Below are 15,159 nucleotides of genomic sequence, written 5' to 3'. Positions count from 1 at the left end.
GAGCGAGGAGGGATCTCGGAGGAGCCATTAGCAGGATACATGAGTGCATCCTTCTTGGAAAAAAGACGCAAGTGAGGGAAGCGTGGATGCAATTTAAGAGAATTGGGATGTACCCTGTGTCTGCAAAGTGTGGTACAGGTCAGAGTTCAACCAGGAGGTTAGGCTGTATCAGGTTTTATCTTAATCTTCAAAATAGCTTCGGCAAACCTGAGGGTTTATCTAAAACCTGTATGATCATCTGACTGCTCCTGACCAAACAAAAAAAAAAGATTCTTATAAACCAGAATCATCCTTTTAAGATCACCTCCCAGTGTTTTTCGCTGTAATGTAATCACTCAAGATAATGTGCGCTTTAAATTGCCCTGACTGACTGCTCAGAAAATGTTCCTTTAAGCCCTTTGTGTGCATACGTTTGCTGTAAGGTAAGATCTGCACGAGAAGCTCCTGGACACACAGAATAAAAAGGGACTGATGAGTCAGATTTGGAAAAATATTAGCTGCTGAATTTCAGATTCAGAGTGTGCAAAAGAAAGAAGAGACAATGACAAGGAGTAGTGGGAACAAGGAGTGCAAATGATTCCTCAGTGCAAGAGTCCCTTTGCTCTCAAACCTGAGACAAGACTTTAAAAACAGCACACGCCGCTGGACCGTAAGCACGCGCTGTGAGATACGAAGCATGAAAACAGGTCTCGGGAACAGATTAAGAAGATAAAGAGGATATGTTTACAATCCTGCAGAGAAAAAAAAATCTCGGCCAAATATCTCTGTGTAAGCGACACCGAAACGTGTTGAAAAGTGTGCTGCTGAAACTTGGTATGGGCTGGCCCAGAGGAGGAGGAGGAGGAGAGGGGGACTCATTTGAGAAGATGAGAGGTGACAGTCATCCTATCTGGCCAACGAGGTCTGGCACTGCACCAACACACACACACACACACACACACGCACAAACAGGTAATTAAAGTGTTGGGTGACAGAGTGTCGCTTCCTTTGGCATCCTAAAGTCGGAGCCGCCATCGGACACTCTCTCTGGTCTTGCTTGTCTTTTCAGTTCTGTTTTCCAGTCGGAGGGTCTGGTTTGCTGGTCTGGCTCACTGGCTGGTTGGCTGATCAGCTGGTTTGACCGACAAGCAGGCCGACTATCCGGTCGCCCGCTTTCTGCGTCTGCCGCTGCGGCGATCATTGTTATTAATGTGCGTTCATCTCACCTCCGCTGACGGTTTCGAGAGCTGACAGCAGATTGTGCGCTTCCTTAAAGGCTTAAGAAAAAGTAGATTTTTTAAAGGCGGAGGTTGTGCCAAGCCCCAACCTGAGCCAAGCCCTCGAGCCAGTGTGTTCTCACATTTCAGCCACCAGGAATGGGCAAAGGTGAGACAAGAGGTAGATTCACTACAAAGAGTTGTGTGTGTGTGTGTGTGAGTGAGAGAGAGAGTGTGTGTGTGTGTGTGTGAGTGTTCAGTTTGTAATCCAACCCTGCCAGATAGCTCCAGGGAGAAGGACATTCTCTGTTGTTGTTTCCCCTTTCCTGCATTCCTGCCTCCTCTTGACGTGTGGCACCAGAAAAAGTGAAGGAGGAGGAGGAGGAGGAGGAGGAGGAGGAGGAGGGAGGAAGAGATGTAACAGGTTGTTTCATGCCAAACCGATCGCCTCCGTGCTCCCTCCCAGCGACGAATCACATTCATTCCAGCAGGCACCTGCTCTCATCAGGGCTGAAAAAAAACACACACACACGGACGCGTGCGCACACACTTGGTCTGCACTGCCTCCTTTGAGCCACCTTCCAACCACACTGTCAGGACTCGGAGCAAACAAGAGCGCGCCCCGCTCTGAAGCGAGAGCAATGCTCTATTTTTGAGTACAGTAGACGATGATGAGGCCACACAGAAGCTTTGTGCCAAGCGCTCAGGGCTGGGGAAGCCAAGAATATACGGAATAAAAGCCGAGCGTGACAGCAGGAAAAGACGGCGTGCTCAGGTATTGTTTGGAGTGGAGCCTACTGTGTGTGCAGCGGATTCAGAAGTTTGTTACAAAGAGCAAAGTAACTCTGCTCCTGAGGGAAGCTCGACATCGGCCTGCCTGCACAGAATTCTAATATCTGCCACTTAAAGTATGTAAATACTCTACATGAGACTGTACACAGTCTTCAAGCTGTGTGCTGCGTTAAACTGTGTAACCGATGTGAGAAGATACGAGCAATGACATTAGCCTTTATAAGTGGGGCCGGAGCCAGGGCCTAGAGTTACAGAGGTCGTTAATCCAGCGTGCTGCCTGAGAAATAAAACTTCCTTAATTTAATTGGTATCCCATCTTTTGTACATTTCTTCCCAGAATCCCTGCGAATATGTATATACTGGACGATTCTACGGTACAGGATTTACACCCAGTGCCAACATTTGCTGCCGATGTAGGACCCTTCATGCTGTTGTTTCCCAACCTTTTCAGCCGGTGACTCCTTAAAACAAAGAAATGTCTACCCCTCCTGTGACCACTTCAACCAAAGCAGAAATATGGAAACATCATCTTGTGATTGTCTTGTGAGATGCAACAAAATACAGAAACATTAGTGAGGACATGACGTCAGTGTCCTCCAGGATCATGAATATTCATGGGAAGACTTTTAATCAGTTTTATATTAAAATAAAGTTCTTTTACAGCAACATTATTCTCTTCAATCAGGAACCACAGTGTGATTCTTCACTGAGAGCGAGATGTTTGTGGAGGTGAGTGTTGGCGGGCGGCCATAACTTTGTGTAGTCGTGTTGTTGTTCCGAGTCAGACAGGACCTCAGCATGTGTCCCGAACACACACACACACACACACACACACACACACACACTCACTCTTCCTCCTCTCTCAATCCTCCTCTCTCTCTCTCTTTCAAGTGTCACTGCTTTGCTGTCAGGAGGAAAAAAGTCATCAGAAGCTTGCGAGATGAAATCATGGCGAAGGATTCTGCTCTCTCTCGCACGCACTTGCATCCATTTGCGCACACACACACTGAACATGTATGTTACAGTAATTAAGTCACACATTAGACAGCTTGAGAGATCCGCAGCTTGATGCCTATCTGAAGCCACTCGAGGAGAGGATGTAATATGTGTGTGTGCAGCACACGCTCTCCTGCGTTAGCTAATTAAAGCGGAGGGCGCTGCAGGGGGTCAGCAGACCTGTGTGTCGCATCCCTGACATGATTGATTGTGACTGTCAGGGCTCTCAGCTGGGTGTCTCCCTGCGTCGGGCCTCGAATAAAGGATTACACAGGCCCTCGGTAACCTTGGCTGGCTTTGTGCGCCTGGGTCCCGCATCAAAGACACGGCGGGAGACATTAGCATTTTTAATGAGCAGGCCGGGCCCCGTGCTGGCGCAGGATGCCTGATCACTTTCATCAGAGCGGAGACGGGAGGGTGGCACAAACGGAGGCCAGTGCAAGAGACTACATACATGCAGGCAGCCAGACACGTACTGTAGATTTAAACTTAAAGCACATGTCACAAGTCACACTGCGCACTTCTTTAAAAACTGTGCACCAGCAGCGGCATCTGTCTGACTCGTCTTCACGCACAATGTCCCTCTCTTTTCCCAAAGAGATGAATAGAGACGTAAAGCTTCACATCTCCCTGTGACTCAGTCCTCTCCCCCTCCTCTCCTCCTTGGAACCATGCTATTAAAGCCTCTTCTAGCAGACGTAAAGGCAGGATGAGGCCCATTTTGTTTAAGAAAGTGCTCCATTTTCAATTAAAGCGAGACCTCCGCGTGGCCTTCAGAAAAGTTCTCAAAGACGGAGGATGAGATCGCCCGATCTGCACGCACTTAACTCTTTAATGCAGTTTGTGGAGCTGTCTAAAACAAACGCAATAAGCATGAAGCACACAGAAAAGCCTGGCAGACAAGAAAAGTGAGAAAACTCGGCGGCGAAGAAAGAGGAACATTAAGAGGGAAAGAAGTGCCATATCGCCCTGGGTGGAGGATTTATGTTCAAAAACAGGGCGAAGCACACAATAACAACCCTGAAAACATTTCCAACATGGTGCCCAACTGTATTTTGTTCATTTGCTCCAGACACCAGCACCAGCACCTCTAGGAAACGACAAATAAATGCATGTCTCCTATCTTCTCTCTGGCTGAAAATTGAGGAAGCAGCAACAGGGGCGAACGTGTGCCTTTTGGGTCATGTGACAAGCACATTACAGGAAAAAAGCCTCTTTATTGGCCGCTGCAGTTTCAACACGGTGCCAAGAAGAGCTGGAGGACAAAACAATGGAGGAAAATAAGAGAAGAAGTAAAACATCATCAACAAAAGCCACAAAACTGATCGTAACGGCAGCAGCTACAAGGAAACAGGAAGTGGAATATGAAGAAGAGGAACAGTGGATCAAACTCAAATCCAGTTAGGTAACATCATTGGTATATCAGTCTTTGATGTTTCCTTTCTGCTCTCTGTGGCGCACTATCAGCACAGGCTCCTCACAAGCCCGAGACAGCTTGGAATAAACCCTAAACTGCGAAAACAGTTGCTACAAAGCCTGAGATGCAAATGTGCCACAATAGCGAGGATAGCTGGTAAATCTCTGCCCGTGAATAGCACGGCGAGAGACTTCCAAGACTTAATATCCCTTTAGAAGTCTATTATCTCTGCCTGGCAACTCGCATCGCGACAAAACACACAATCCCGAACGCACAGAACTTTAAAGTAAACTGCAATCCTTGCATCTGGCACTTTTAAATGAGTAAACCTTATCAACAGCAGTAAAACAAAGAGGGCTGTTTATGTGTCTTTTTTCTTTTCTTTTTTGGTATATCTTCCCCAACACACACACACACACACACACACACACACACACACACACACACACACACACCTCCCCCAGTTTTGCCTTTGAGGATGACGTTTAGATATGGACATCGTTTGATGTGACTCATCAAAGCAGAGATCGGGGTGTGACAGGAGCGTCTCCCGATGTTTGCCTCGCTCTCCCGCTGTCAGCCGAGCGGACACGCAGTCAGGAGCCGGGAGGTGACCACTGGAAACTTTTTATTTGATCAACTGATAGGCATACACGGGGCCTCTCTTCAGCTCAGTTCAAAACAGAAGTCACGGATACGGACGTGGCAGGATGCATATGCAGAGAAAGGTTCCCTGATGGGCTCCACTCTGTATGTGGAACATGAAGGTGCAAAGGACATGAAGGTGTGTCAGAGCTGTGGTCTTTTCACAACATCTGCGCTGGCCTGGACTCTCCTGAGAGAAGATAGAGGGAGATGAAATGAGAACAAACAAGTGCAGGAGAAGAGAGGCAGCGCTCAGCAGTATCCTGCCCGTTGGACTTTAAAGAGCAGGAAAGAGGCTGCTCGGCCTTTTCTCGCCCGCTAGCTCCAACAGATAAGGAGGGACGCACCAAAAGGAACATGAGGGACGGAAAGAGGGAGGAAAATAAACTGACAGGCCTGTGCAAGATGATAATATTAAAAAAAAACAAAAAAAACAAAACAGACCCATTAATCTGTCAAGAATCCGTGATGGTAATTAATGTTTGTTCAATCAGTGTGAGAAATCAAAGATGACGCAGGTGCAATGAGCACCATCATAGTTTGGTGTGTTCGCATGCTAACATGTCATTTCATGTCAAAAATCTGTGTTTTTTGCAACTTGGCGCCCCCTGCAGTTCTGGGGTGTAATTCACTCTCTCTGCAAGGACTGAAAGTGAGTCCAAGATTTATGGGCGGCTCGTGATCTGCAGCAGTTGTTTCAGCATCTGTTCTATTTTGTCAGTGCACCACCACCTAATCCGACAAAAACCCGCCCGGATAATCTATTTTAAGCCATATAAATGATTTATGATATAAATTATTGTGATGAAATATGCATCTCATGATTACCAACCCTTTTGATTTTCCTGCTTCGCGTTAGCTTCATCCATCGACGGCCTCCTCTGTCTCTTTGCCTCCGCCATGACGGCCACGCTGAGACGCAGAGCTAGCTTCCTTTGAGCTTCTTCTTTGCTGGCTGAAACCCCGCAGGCACAGTGCTGGAAAGCATACTTCACTTCTCATGGGAGATCGTACGAGTTCAACCCATGTTACAACTGCAAGAACCATCAAGATGATGTTTTAAGGTAAACAGTTGCATAATGTGGCTTGAAATGAACGCGCCCTCTTCAATCCATTCTGGAGGTTGTTTACGACATGCCAAACATCAGATCAGCTGTCTTTTTTCCGAAGGGAAAAAGTTGAGCTGAGCGACATCATGTTCAGACCAGTTGTCTGTTTTGCCACATCAAAGAGAGATCCCTGCTTTATTAAACGGCGCTGCGCGCCTTCGCCCGCTGCTATGCAGTTAATGTGGCTGGTGTGATGGTTTGCAATGGCGGCAGTGATAGGGTGACAGGCAGCGCAAGGGCAACTTTAGCTAGTTGAGCTAAAGTGGTGAAATGACTGCAGAGTCTACAGCTGCAGTTCAAAGCCTATCAGCGTTTGAATCTTAACAAGAAGGAAAAAAGGCCCCTGTGCACAGGGAGAGAGGGCAGAGCCTGACTTAGATCTTCAACCTCAGCGCACACACGCAAAATCACGGCTCAGGCAAACACACACACGCTGACATCAAAACGCAAACATTAAAGGGCACACAAACAATCACATCAAGACACACAGCAAGAGCCACAAGAGTGCTGACACACAAATATACAAAAAGCAAACAAGTTCATACGCACACATCAAGACATCACCAACACACACACACACACACACGGCATGAGCTCTGTGTTCCTGGCTGGCCAGCTGTGGGAGGTCACACAGACATGACAGTTCTGCTATCAGGCCAGCATTAAGGCCTGCCGCTTTAAACACAGCCTTTTGAAGTCACACCAAAGTCAGACACTAGGATCTCTCATCTCCCATCTCCCTTTTAACACTGCAGTGCCAACATTTCATTCTGCCACCCCTTTCATGCTCCCAGCTTTGAATTCTGCCTTTTAAAAGACTAATTTTAACTTCTTCAAGGCTGGAAAAACAGGCAAAGGCGTGTCGTTAAGATTCTTCCGCCTGACGTGCTTCTTTTTCAGCCAAGTAACGAGTGTTCAAAGGTAGCCAGGGTCCACCAAAGTAACGCCGCCTCCTCTGATGTTCAGTGTGAGCGGGCTGATAAACGGTGCATTATGCCTTTGACGGGTTTTGCATGTCAGCTTTTATCTTGAGGGTATCACATCAGGATTATTGTGAAAATAATCATGATTGCCAAGAATCACCAGAAGTTATCCTCGCAGAATGTCTGATGAATGGATGTGAACGTGTTCATTATACCAACATTTCAGGATCATTACTGGAGCTGCCATGATCAGTGGGTTTGTTTGCATATGCTAAGCTAGTCTGTGCATAGAGTTAAACTTGGTGCTACTGACCTTTGGTGGGATGAAGAGCCAGATACTGCAATACAGAAATGCTATAAAACTAGCTGTTTCGCTACACCTGATTTTCTTTAACCTTCCTGGAATAGTAACTGCTTCACAGTGGAGATGCAGCATGGATTTAACTATTCGTGACAGAGCAGTCAGTGCAAATGCACCTCTTGAATGAGCTGGTAGAGCCACATGTAGTCACTATATAAGCCCTTTTCAGCAGAGCAGGGGTTTGCATGTCCATCAAAACAGGGCAAAAGAGGCGCGCTTTGACCGGACTTGCAACTCGGCACAACTTGGCACGTTTAAAGTGGTAATGGTATCAGAAATCAGCATGGTGTGGTTTGACGAGGCACGGGCTGAGGTGCCAGTGGAAAAGCCGTTTAAGTCACCAAGCTATCAGCACCGTCTGTATCAGGAGACCGAATGAATCTCAGTCACACTATCTGGTCTGAACGAGGCTTAAGACTTGAATGAAATGAAATGATTTTATCTTCCTGCTCAAAAGAGCCCAAAGTTGGCTGCTGTTAGGCGACAAGGCCGCAGTCTACGGATGAGACGGGAGTGCCCGAAGGCTGGATGATGCTCAAACCGAGCAAGTTTATAACTGTTCCAAATGGCCGGTCAAAGGTGGGCTAAACAGCCAGCCATCACGGAGATAGGCGAGACAGGATGAGTCATACAAACAAGGGATAACAGCAAGCTCTTTTGGACAGCGTCTCTTTGAAGGTGCTGCAGTCGCTTTTGCAAACAGAAAGTGACAGCGGAAGAAAAAAGCTTGAGAGAGAGGTTCAACACCTTGCTAGCTGCTGTGACAAGCGCATGCGTTTCGGAAAAAGTTCAGAAAAAGAAGAGGATTTCAGACGCTGTTGGACCAGCTGACAGGCACACAGGCTGACACAGTCTGACGCTCATTCATCTTCTCGTAGGAGAATGTCCTGTTAACGTGCTTCCTGTCGTTGTAAGATGTTCGAATCGGTGACTGACGCTGCAGTTTTCCTGGCGAGGGCCGCCCCCGCGAAGAGATCATGGAGGAAACACACCGTGTATAATGTAATTACAGGAATCAGCTCCTTCCTCGTCGAGCTCAGAAGCCACTTTGTTCAAATGCGCCACATTTCATCGAAACTCAAAATAAGTGATGACAGGCTGAGTTTGAGGTGCTGAAAAGTGGTCTTCACAGACCGAGGTGAGAACCCTCGTCCGTTTGCTTTTGGGTTGGAACAGCTAACGTGCCCCTGCACCCCCCCCACAGCCAAACACACACACACGCACACTCGTACACCCCTCCACAGCCCTCCTCTGTAGCTGACCCAGTCTAATTTTTCTGTTTACTCCACTCAGTGTTTCGCAGTTGAACAGATCAAACGCGCTGCTAAGCTGTGGGTTTGTTTACTCCGGCTCTGACCCACGCCCAGCCAGGGACGCGCGAGCACTGCAGCTCTTTTTCCACATTTGGCATTTTTTGCTTTTCATCTGGATCACAGCCTTCTCCTCCCTCCCCTCCCTCATTCCTACTTCTGATGACTCCCCCTGCCCTCTTTGCCCCTGAAAAGTTTTGTTCAGCAGATACTCAAGGCTTTCGCACGTCTCCGTTTTCTGCACACATCCGAATGTAATCGATCCCCCGTTTTGCTTCTTCTCTTCTGCACCTGCGAAGCCTTCATCCGCAGTCACACTTCTCCTGACTTCTTTCATCACGGTTATGAAGCGTTTTTCTACCCACACACACCCCCTGCTTGATTTCTCTCTGCCTCCTCACACGTTCCCTGTTATCCTTTCTAATTCTCTGCTTTGAAACAATTCTCCCCTCTTTGTGCGCTCTCCCAGTCACGCACAAGCGTACACGCTCCCTCGCAAGCAAATGCACTCACGTGCGTGCTCACACGTATGCCGATGGAGGCCGTGTGTGATGTGAAGCCAGGTCCGCTGCTTTCCCAGGCAGACCAGCAGGAGTGAAGACCCTCAGCTCAGAGTTCACCTACCTCCCTGGCTCATTCTTTCTCCTTCCTCCCTTTCTTCTTTTTCCTTTCCAACAAGGTAAAGGCAGAGGACGGACATCACTGACGGGGAGTCCAGGAGGATGTAGAACTGTAACACAATGAGAGCCAATGAGTGATGATTGCATGACGTCATGTGTTCTTCATCTTTAACGCTTAGCAGCATGGATCTTTTTCATTTGTAGTCTAATCCTTGGATACAGAATTAGGACGGTAGACCGGATAAAACATGGACAGTCTCTGTGACTTCACCCTCAGGCCTCTGAACAGCCATTGTGGAGCTCACAGTGACAGTGGCGCCATCTTGGCAGTGCCTGACTCCACCAAGCTCAAAAATGGACAAAGAGGTGGAGCATGGGTGGAGATGAGGTGGGCCGAATGAAGCCTGGTTGCTGAAACCTAGCAGCTAGCTGCTTGTCAAAGCAGCCATGCCCATAATTAAGCATAACTTCAAGCCTTGATATAATTTAAACGAGTGAGATAAATTCACCCTTGTACAGTTACCAGGGTTTAAGCATGTTTAATTCTGCTGTATGGTTTATTTTAATATGGGTTTCTATGGGGATTGACTCACTTTTGGAGCCAGCGTCAAGTGGCTGTTTGAGAAACTGCAGTTTTTTACACTTTCATTGTTCAGCCCTGCAGTTTACTTCTTCAGACAGGTGCGTCTACAGCTCAGGAGATGGAGTTGTTTTTCAGGAAGTTAATTCTAATGTGTGTGTGTGCTTTACTCACTCAGGTCGCTGTCTTGCTTCTCATGAGCAGCTCACTCGGACCAGGTGATCTTCTTCCCTCCATTGGGCCGCTCGGCCAATCAGCTGTTCACTTCACTAAGTCTACGCACAGCTTGCAGCGGTGGGTGAAACAAATTCGGTTTTCTCAATCCCTTTTATTTCCTCTTTTTATTCATGTCTTTCCTTCAGCATGTCTCCTTGTGGCGTGTTCAAAATATCTCTGCCACAGGTGAAACTCCTGGCGGCTAATGAGTCAGAGCCACAGGTGTGACGTCAGAATGACCCGCCTGCCCACCTACATCCTGCTCTGTGCCGCTAAAAGACTGATTGATGGGTTGAAGTCATGATTTTATTGGTTGAAACTGCTTGATTAAAGCGTATGGAAGCACAAGTCTTATTTTGATTCAGAGGAACAAAACATGATTGGATTTTGCTTAAAGAATGCAAAGAAATACTTTTTTCCCCCTACAGGATGTGATCTAAAAGGGTTAAATTTTTCATTCCATCTCGACGCAGTTGAGAAGAATCACAGTGGATATCATGGTAACCTACAGAAATAATTGGTAATGCTTTATTTTACGGGTCTGTAATTTACTGATAATTTCCCAAGACGGTTCCAAGACAGAAATATATAATTTGCAACTAATCATATTCCTTAAAAGAACTTTAGTTCTCCATATATATTGAATTGTATTCTTGCCTGGAGATAAATTTCAGCTATACTCTAACTTAAAGGCGCTTCAGGTTACATGAGCTGTTCATAGTAATTAAATAGAAGTGTGTGAAAGTGACGAACAAGTGACATCCAAGGAAGTTATTAAAAAATTACAAAAACCTATAAAATAAAGGATTATTAAGATGATCTTTCCTGATAAAATGCTTCTTAATGTACTTTTTGTCATGGATAATTTCACCCAAGATTATATCATTAAATCATTGCCCTAGCGTCGTGGCCTTTGAGTGTTTTTGGGGGTGTGTGAACATGTAAAACAGCTCATTACCCAGAGGGCTTCACAGCTATGTGGGTGTTTCTTGTATCTAAGAGACTGAAGGGGGGCTGTGGTTTGGTGACTTTACTACATACTGTAGTGAATTCACATAGCCCACAGGCATCATGCTAATACGCTCCCACACAGCTGCAACCAACAAGAAACCTGATCCAGAACATTGGCGATATACAGTAGTATAAAGGAGATGTGATAGATTAGAACGTGTGTCTGTACTTTGCCTTTTAATTTGAAATTAAAGAGGCTGATTTGCTGCGATCCCCCTGTGTTTATCAAGGGGGCATGAGAGCATCCTTATTGTTTAAAAATCAGTGGGATGTTTGCAGGTTGGAGCAAAGAGAAGCCAGACCCACCATCTCTGCATGCAGCGCCCCAAACCAGAACCACATGTCCCAGTCCTGGTTCTTTAATTCTCTCTCTCTCATACCCCGACTTCCCTCTCTCCGCCCCATCCTCATGCTGCAACTCTCCCCAGCCCCTCACCCTGGGAAAAAAAAAAACGTGGAAGCTCAAAGATTCGAAAACACATGTGGTTAGCCATAAAACTTCACATGCACTCTGTGTACCCTAACCCCCCTCCAACCCCCAGCCCCACGCTCCCATCCCCTCCAACCGCTCAGCCGGCCGACACACACATCGACCTACAAGCAGGAGAAAAGTCATACACAAGAGGAGACGTGGAAACAATGGGATGAGGAGGAAGCAACATCAGGCAACAATCTGAGCTGTCTGTGGCGGGGAGCAAAAACAAAGAAGTTGAGGTGGGGGGGGGTGGGTGCTGGTGGTGGGACAATGGTGACAGTCAGAAAGAAGGTGACTGCAGGCTACCATTCCTGCACGGGCGCAGAACAATGCCTATCCTGTGGCCTGGTGGGGCTGCGCTGTGCACTCGGTGAAATCCAAGACAAACGTAAACACCGAGGGAGGACAATGGCGCTCACTCTCTTTACAAAAGATGCTTTTCCTTCAGCTACAGGGAGGATGCACACAGGGTCCCCCGGCGCGGCGCGGCCCGCGATCATACCTCACGTCCTCGGCGGCCTTTTAGCAGCGCAGCATCCGATACCGCCACGCTGCACCGGCGGCGGATTGGGTTTCTGCCCCTCAACGTCAAATCTCTGTCTTCTTCGTTTCCCAAAGCATTTCGCAAGATACATAATCTCTTCAGACGCTCGCCGTGTGATCAGGGAGGGAAATATAATGCCTTTTTTTCTGTCGGGAAAAAAAACTTTGCAAGATTTGTTTCAACCTTCGAATATTTTGGTCACATATGTTGGTCGTTAAGTTACCAGGCGCTTGTCTTCCATAAACAGGAGCAGTCCAGTGCATTGTTGCAAGCTTATAGACATCGGATAGCCTCTCGAACGGTGTCCTGTATGACCCCGCTCTCCTATAACATATATCTAAGTGATGCCTTTCTTTCAGTAATGTTAAATTTAAACTCTTTATAAGCTACAATAATAACTGTTAATTTCTTTTTGATAGATACGTTCTCAAGCAGCTGTCATCTAAACATGTCAGCGAATGTGGCATTGGTTGATACTGAAGGCACGGGAGTCTGCCATTGGAGTCAGTGGAGTTTCAGTTTAGAGTCACGTGACTGGTCACATGGTAGGGGGATCAGCCACCGCAGTGGCGCCTGGCCAGGTTCCAGACGAGGCCCCCGGGTTGACCACAGTCCCATGGCTGTCTGGGTTGGTGCCTGTGTGGAACAATTGGCATGGCTGATCCAGGTTCCAAATGAGGGGGTTCAGGACCCAAAATTGGGGGTCTCACTCTCTCATATCCGTCTATGGTGGAATGATTGGAGTGTATTTAAATGAGGTTGAGGTTCGCGGTGACAGACAGTGAGCAGAGCCTTTTCCCATGTCTTCTGTGTTCAGCTGTGCTCTGCTTTGATGCTGTTGACTCGACATTAACCTACATTGTGTTTGAATCCATTTTGCCGTGTTTTTTTACAGGCTTCAGACTATTTGCACCGACAGAAAAAAGCATCTCCGCTGCTTTGTAACGGATTGTCTTTGAAGGTGGTCAAGGTCACGTCTTTTGTATTACAGCCACCCGTTTGGAAAGTGACTTGCACAGTAATGACTGCATATGGACGTCAAAGACTCGCCTCCACCAATCAAAGCGCATCTGTGTGATCCTGGTTCCACTTCCTGTTTTCCCGTTCCTGTGTGCTGTTGTTCACAGTCACAGCCTTTGATCTCGCCTCATGTGGGCGGGACAGGTAACAGACGTTGGATATCATCGGGGGGAAACAATAGCAGGCAGAGATGTGGACATGGGGGGGCCGAGGTGGCGTGTTGGCACAAAGTCGTGCCAATTCATTATCAACCACAGCTGATTTTCTTTAAAGCGGTGAACAGACAGCGGCCAGATCGCTGTCAGTACTCATCGTGTGAGACGAGCGTCTCATGAGGGCATGACGGGGAAAACATTGTACGTTCATGGTGATCTCGGGACTGATGACTGAAAATCTGACTGAAGTGCTCAAAAAGTTAATTTCTCTGGAAAAATCTCAAGCTAAGCTCAATTTACTGTTTTTTTTTTTTTTCCTGAGCTTTCAATGGAACCTGATGGTTTTTATCAATGAATGGAGCATGGCTGGATTACCAATGAGCAATGTGAGAATCTGCCCCGTGGCCCCAGACCTCCAGGGACTTCAAAAGTGCCCGGTTGACAATGTGTCTGTGTATTTGTTTGGGAATTAGCACCACTGAAGTACAATATGTACAGCCTGCATAAATAGGAAATCTTGTAGCGCTAAAATGTAAAAGGGCCCATGTAAAAATGGTCTAGGGCTCCCAAATAGCATTATATGCATGCATTACATGACATAATTATTTAACCGGTGGTGGGTAGACTGTTGAAGAGATAAGAAGACGCCTTGTTAAAAGCTGAGATCTCAGTGTTTTTCAGGAGGCACAGCTTAGATTTTGGAATAAAAAGAGTGGTCAGATGCGTTCAGGGACTGTTGCTGGAAGCTGTGTCTTGTTCTGGGTTTTGCTCTGTCATCACTGTATTGTGGTCAGACGACAGGTGGTGCTTCTTTTTCCTCCAGCCAGCTGCTAATTTGGCATCTTTAGACCCCTACGCTCAATCCCTGCATTTAGAGCAGACTAGTTGTCTCAAACCGGCTCAAAAATATACTCGAGTTAAGAGGAGAAATGAGGTTTAAAGCTCTGGAGAAATGATAGTAAGTGGACCTTGAGTTTAGCTTATTTTGTCAGACCGATTTTTGTCACATCTTTCCTGAAGAAAAACAGAGATGCTGGCAGTGAATCACAAGTCTGAAAACTTTACAAACACTGCTTCCGCTTGACTCATTGGTGATATCCGACACAAAAGTGAGCACACGACCGGCTAAATAATGTTCTGTAACCTTATCAAAAGACTGAAGTCATACAAATATACACAAATAAACTCTTTTTAGCAATCCACAAAAGCCCCCAAATCTTAATACGCACCCAGAAAGCACCTGCACGTTTGAATAGCATCCTGGAGTCGGCCTAACCCGGAGCACTCTTCAAAAAGATGACCCCATCTAAAATAGCCCTCTATACAAAGATGGGTTCACAAGGTCTTCTGACAGTGGAGCGCCGCTGAGTGAGAGCCTCTTAGTTCTAAAGAGTCCAAAGGATGGCCTTCAAGTGTATGCACTGACCTTTGCTGATGAAAGGACCGAAAATGGTATTTTAACAATATCATGATGCCCTTTCAATATGAAAGGCGGCATAAGCAACACTCTTAGCCAATGAAACTTGAAAGGAGGGAGGGTGGCAGAGGAGCGCGGTGTGGCAAACTAAGATATCAGCGTGCATGTGTGTGAAGCTATAAGCTGTTACACATTTAAATGAAATAAGGTATCATGTAAGGCAGCCTGGTGCACACTATGATCCAAGCTTCCTTTACATCTCACACAAGTGTGGGTCTCAGCTGATACTGGAGGAGCCTGACAAAGGCTGGGTACAATCAGTTTTACCATGTGCGTCTGGTATTAAAGTACGATGCTGGTGATTCTACTTTT

The sequence above is a fragment of the Chelmon rostratus genome, chromosome 17 (assembly GCF_017976325.1).
Source record: "Chelmon rostratus isolate fCheRos1 chromosome 17, fCheRos1.pri, whole genome shotgun sequence".
Taxonomy (NCBI): domain Eukaryota; kingdom Metazoa; phylum Chordata; class Actinopteri; order Chaetodontiformes; family Chaetodontidae; genus Chelmon; species Chelmon rostratus.
This window is presented reverse-complemented; position numbering follows the sequence as displayed.